A 6620-nucleotide genomic window follows, 5' to 3' on the forward strand; every position below is an offset into this window, starting at 1 on the left:
CTTCAAACTGAAAGAGGGCATTGAAATCAATTATGAACCAATCAGCTTGAAACAGTTTCCCTGTTCTTTCTCTTTTCCCTTCTGTACTGGAAAATCCCCACTCACACTGCATTTGGGTGCAGGCAAGCTGCTCTAACCCTCTGATGACGGCCTCAAATGTCAGAAGTCAGAGGGACTACCAGCAGTCGGGCCCCATTTCTGCAGAAATACCACTGAGTTATATGGAATTACACGAATCTTACTGGAATAGCTTACATTTCAGCTTGTCAGCCCAACTGGCTTAGGTTACTGCTTGTTATGTGCGATGTCTTAGAGATAATCCATTCCTGGGCACAATGTGTATTTCGCCTGCTGAGTATTCACTCCTTTGTCTTCTGTTTACAGCACTGTGACTTTCTAGGGGGAAAATCGCACTCTTGGTCCACATGATCAGGTGGAACTGCTCCCACCCTTGGCTCTGGAAGGGGACATAGGACCTAGGTATGAGCCATCAGAGGACTGTATCACCTGGACCCAGTGATTGGTTTAGGATGGACATGTGACCCAACCCAGGCCAAACATAACCATCGAGACTTGATTCCCGAACTTCCCTTAGAAGGGTTGGAAAAAGCATGTTCTGTTTTGGGGTTGGTGCTATAGGCAGCCCTCTTACGATTTCAAGGGGAGTGACTGTTAGTGAGTGGAGACAACATAGAGGAAAGGAGATCAGAAAGAAAAAAGGAGAGAGAGAGGAGTTTTGTGAGTCGATATATTTTTTTATGTCCTCTTTTTGTTGTTGTTGTTTTGTTTAAACAAATTTAAGCTGGGTTTCTGTAAGTTGCGGCATGATGAGTCTTGAGTAGATGTCAGGGAACGATCTGCATGGTCCCCTCACACTCTTGATGGATACGCCAAGGACTCAAGGCCCTGACTGATCTTTTCTTGACATGCTTTTCAGGATTGTGTTTGTACTGAGCAACCTGAGGGATGAGGTAACCTCTCCCACAAAGAGCAGGCTTGCTTCCATCTGTTATGAAGGTGGCAAATCCCCCAAATTCAGTGCTCCTTTCTTGCAACACCACCCACTATGTGTGCAGCCATTCCTCTGGCCCACCTGTGTGCGCTGGGGCACCTGGGGGTGGGGACAGGAGGAACAGACACAAACGAACAGAATGCCCACACTTTCCTGACTGTGACCTTTGTCTCTGACCCAGGAGTCTTGTGTCTTCTGCCAGCATCCGTGAAAAAGTAACGGACTAACTTATTAGCTTGAAAAGTAAGGCGAAAGTCTCAGACCCTTCACACTTGTTGACACTGTATAGCTCCTTGGGCTTCCCTGGGCCAGGGCAGGGTGCATGGCAGCTTCACTAGGGGCATGTGCCTGACAGGAACACAGACTGAGTTGAGTCCTGGCTCTGCCACTGACTGGCTTTGTGATTGTGAGCTAGTTACCTAACCACTTAGGCCTTTTGGGTTCTCCTCTGTGGAATGGGGCTACTACTGCCAGTCACACAGACTTTTTCAGGAGGACTGAATAAGAAGATGACTGTAGTGCACTTGACACAGAGCCTGGCATAGAGTAAGCTCGGCCAAGTGTTAACTATTATTAACTCCTTGGTAGTGGCACTTAGTACATTAGGTTAAGTGAAATAAGTCAGAAAGAGAAAAACAAATACCATATGCTAACGTATATATATGGAATCTAAAAAAAAAAAGGTACTGATGAACCTGAAGGGCTGCAATAAAGACGTAGACATAGAGAATGGACTTGAGGACACAGGGTGGGAGGGGGAAGCTGGGGTGAACTGAGAGTAGCATCGACATATATACACTACCGAATATAAAATTGTTAGCTAGTGGGAAGCAGCAGCATAGCACAGGGAGATCAGCTCGGTGCTTTGCGATGACCTAGAGCGGGTGGGATAGGGAGGATGGGAGGGAGGTTCAAGAGGGAGGGGATATGGGGATATATGTATGCATATGGCTAAATCATTTTGGTATACAACAGAAACAAGCACAGTATTGTGAAGCAATTATACTCCAATAAAGATCTGATACAAAAAAAAACTAGGTTGCAGACAGTTTGAGGATAAACTTTTTAAAAATAAATTTATTTACTTAAAAAATATTTCCAAATATTTTCTCATTATAAAAAAAAGTTGATTGTTGAAAAATTGGGAAATACATATCAGAAAAATGAGAAAAGTTTTTAAAAATTATAATTCCACAACCCACACACTTCTTAATCGCATTTTGGTCAATATCTAGTGAGAATTTTAGTGTGGTGTGTATTGTATGTGTCTTGTCAAGGCAGGGTCATGATGTACACACTGTTTTGTTGTCTGTTTTTCCTCACTTAATATACCAGACCATCTTTGCAGTTTATACTTCTTTTGTAGCTTTCTATTAAAAGTTATTACAAACTAGTAATATAAGTGAAAGAATGAGTAGCATAGAAGTTATTAGGAAGAGGGATAAAATGAACACCCAGGACCTCACCATGTAACTTAAGCAGGAGGACATCCCCTATACTGTTGAGGCTCCTGTGTGCCCCTCCCTGATCAGATCATCCTGCCCCATCCCCTTGATCTCAGGATAACATGATCCTGAATTTCTATTTATAATTTGTATTTATTTATTCTTATAATTTGTATACTTTTACCATGCATGTATATATTAATAAATACAACATCATTTGGTTTGCTCACTTTAGATCTTAATAGACATGGTATTATGCTGCATGTATTTTCTGTGACTTGTTTTTATGCTTGGCATATGTCTCTGAGACCCATCTGTGTTGATGCCATTGTTCATTCATTTTTCAGGGATATATGGTATTCCCATGTAGACATATGCCATGATTAAGTCATGATTAAGTATCTGGCTAAGTCACCAAGGCAATGGTTTGGTGAAGGATGTCTACCTCCCTTGACAGGTGCTTCAGACTCTGGATGGGGGGTGGGAGTCCCACCCTGATCCAAGCCATTTGCTCCCAGGACAATTAGAGGTTTCCCAGCACTAAGCAGAGTGACCCAGATGATATAGGTCCCAGGGCATAATGTGGAGGAGATCCTCAAAAGCACAGAGGAGAAAGAGAAGGGTTGGGGGTTCAAGGTTATAGATAGAAGACAGTCTGGATGCCATAGGTGGACTGTAAAGATTCCACTCGGGGAAAACGTAGAAGAGATAAAAACATTTTCCCATAAGGATAAATGGCTGGAGATGTAGTACTGAACCAGCTAAGATTAGTCTGCCTAAGAAAAAGCATGGAAAAGGTCATACAATTTAAAACAACCTATGTGGGCTGAGTGTGTGGGGAAACTGACACTCTCTTATGTTACTAACAAGAGTATAAATTAGCAAAACCTGCATGGAGGGTAATTTGGCCAAATCTACAAAAATGTAGATTTAAAATGTACCTACCCTTGGATCCAGTGATTAAATTTCTAGGAACTTATCTTATAGATGGGTAAAATTATATATGTAATTAGTTATTGCAGCATTATTTATGATAATAAAATACTGAAACAATTTAAGTGTCTTTCTATAGGGAATTAGATAAATTATGGTTGATCCATCCAATGAAAACAGTGTTGCTGCTACAGAGGATGAGGTAACTTCTGAGGTACTAGCCACTTCCAATCTCCAAGTGTATTTGCTGTCTATGAATAGAATATCCTTGGTTATGGTCGTTGCTTCTGGGCATCTGGATTGTAGGGAATAGAGATGGGAAAAAGATATATTATTGCTACCTTTCTGTGTCTTTACAATTTTGTACCATATGAATGTATCAGTGAGCCGAAGAGTAAGTGAAATAAACATAAAAAGAGGTGAGAGGCTGCAGTCAAAATGAGGGCAGTAGAGGAGTGAAGAAGATGCAGGTACAAGCTGGAGCTTTGAGGAGAGGCAGAGGGATTTGCCCTGAAGGAGGGATTATCAGAAGATACGATGGTGAAGAGGATTTTTGAGAAGTTTTGCAGACTGTTGGGGTATACGGACTATGGCCAAGATGCCCTTTGCCCAAGGAAATCTTTACTTCATAATGCAACTTGTGAAGTTGGATTCTTTTTCTCTTTTTTAATGTGTTTTTGTTTTGTTTTCTTCCTTTAAAGCAAAAGTTCTAAGAGTGATAATAACAACAACAGTAAACTCATGATGTAATAATAACACCAACAATGAAGGTTGGTTATTATTTTAGCATTTAGAGTGTGACAGCCATTGACTAACACTTTCCATGTCTGATCTCATTTAATTCCTATATCAACTGTATGAAGTTGGTGGTACTATTATTCCCATTTTATAGATGAGGAAACTGAGGCACAAAAATATTAAGTAAGATATATTAAGATTACATAGCTAGGAAGTGATAGCATTGAAAGGTGAGCTCACTTTGGTCTGCCTTCAAAGATTGTGCTTTTAACTACTTTGCTATATTCTTTTCCTAATGAATGAGTCATTTGTTAGAAAGTGTAGTAGCCTGAGGGTGTGCGCATGCACACACCCACACCTACACCCACACCCACACACCACTCATCTAACTTCAGATGTTAACTGTTTACAAATATTTATGGGCCAACTTTCAGGGAGAGCTGGGATAAGAAAGAGGAATCGATGCTATGATCTTGTTCACCCAAGAAAAATCTAGAGATATTAGGACAATAGGCAGGGTAGTCATTTGCCAAGTGTTAGGAAGAAAGATGCCTGCAAACTGACAACCAAGCAGGTGTTGCTACCATTCCTATTAGGCCCCTGGGAATTCCCAGAACGTGAGGCTGAGGAAGAAATCAAATAAATAGTTTGCTGACTCCACTAACTTGCAAAAGTATTTTCAAAACTCCAAGCAGATTGCCCACTGTTCAGAGGCCATCAGACTCTAGGTGATCTTTCAGAGATAATGCGTTAACCCAAAAGCTCTTACAAATCACCCCGGAGCTAATATGAGCCAAGCTATTTCAGCTCAAATGGGGCATGAAGGAGCCAGTATATTCCCTGGAAGACTCATTCTTTCTTCTTTACCCTTACCGTTCCAACAAGGCTGATTCCAGTGAGTCTCTGAGAATAATTCAAGGCTTATTTTCTCCAGAGGGAGCTGAAGTAACAACAGTATCTTTGCTACCACTGAGGGAGAAAGTGTATTCTGCATCGTTCCCCACCTTAAGCCTTGATTTGTTTAGACAGAAAGTTTCCAGTCAGCTACTCATATTCCCACCAATGCCAACACTGTTCGATTCTGGTTTAGAAAGAAAGGACACTCCAGATTTGTGCTGTCAAATGCTGTAGTCTCTAGTCTATGTGGCCATTGAGCACTTGGAATGTGGCGGATCTAAATTGAGCAGTTCTATAAGTGTTAAAATACACATCATGGTAGTTTGAAGACTTAGTATGAAAACAAGAATGCAATATATCCCAAAATCTTACATAGATTGTATGCTGAAATGATAATATAGGCAGTCCTTGCTTTGCAAGACAGTGCAGAACCATAAAAGAGCCAAAACTACACAAATGGTTAAAATAATCAATGGGGGGAAATTATGATTATTATGTGACCTTTAGTGCTCGCTTTGGCAGCACATATACTAAAATTGGAATGATACAGAGAAGATTAGCATAGGCCCTGTGCAAGGATGATATGCAAATTCATGAAGCATTCCACATATTTAGCATGAGAAAGGAAACACTCACTCCAGTCCAGGAAGCGCTGAGAGTCCCATACAGGATAAACCCAAGGAGGAACACGCCAAGACACATATTAATCAAAATGACAAATATTAAATACAAAGAAAAACTATTAAAAGCAACAAGGGAAAAGCAACAAATAATATACAAGGGAACTCCCATAAGGTTATCAGCTGATTTTTCAGCAGAAACTCTGCAAGCCAGAAGGGAGTGGCATGGTATATTTAAAGTGATGAAAGGGAAAAACCTACAACCAAGAATACTCTACCCAGCAAGGCTCTCATTCAGATTCCACAGAGAAATCAAAAGCTTTACAGAAGCAAAGCTAAGAGAATTCAGTACCACCAAACCAGCTTTACAACAAATGATAAAGGAACTTCTCTAGGCAGAAAAAAAAAAAAAAAAAGAAGCCACAACTAGAAACAAGGACATGACAAATGGGAAAGCTCACCAATAAAGGCAAACATACAGTAAAAGTAGGAAAGCATCCACACACAAATATGATATCAAAACCAGCAACTGTGAGAAGAGGAGAATACAAAGGCAGGAAATGGGAGATGCGTTTGGAAGTAAAAGACAAGCAACTTAAAACAGCCTTGTGTGTATATAGACTGCTATATCGAAACCTCATGGGAACTGCAAACCAAAAAACTACGACAGAAACACACACAAAAAAGAAAAGGCCATCCAGAAACAACACTAAAATAGTCATCAAATCACAAGAGAACAAAAGAGGAAGAAAAGACCTACGAAAACAAATCCAAAATAATTAGAAAATGGCAATAAGAACATACATATTGATAATTACCTTAAATGAAAATGGATTAAATGCTTCAATCAAAAGACATCGACTGGCTGAATGGATACAAAAACAAGACCTGTATATATGCTCTCTCCAAGAGACCCACTTCAGGTCTAGGGACACATACAGACTGGAAATGATGGGATGGAAAAAGATATTCCAT

The 6620-nt window shown here is 40.3% G+C and overlaps 1 non-coding gene across 1 annotated transcript; it reads left to right on the forward strand.

Annotated features, from left to right (window-relative positions):
- Positions 1–5531: 5531 nt before the first annotated feature.
- LOC113605402 (U6 spliceosomal RNA) lies at positions 5532–5638 on the forward strand. The gene has a single exon (XR_003427202.1). It is a non-coding gene; the product is annotated as a U6 spliceosomal RNA (small nuclear RNA).
- The last annotated feature ends 982 nt before the right edge of the window (positions 5639–6620 follow it).

This window comes from Aethalodelphis obliquidens, unplaced genomic scaffold (genome assembly GCF_003676395.1).
Source record: "Aethalodelphis obliquidens isolate GAN/ISIS:26980383/991018 unplaced genomic scaffold, ASM367639v1 scaffold2, whole genome shotgun sequence".
NCBI classification, from domain to species: domain Eukaryota; kingdom Metazoa; phylum Chordata; class Mammalia; order Artiodactyla; family Delphinidae; genus Aethalodelphis; species Aethalodelphis obliquidens.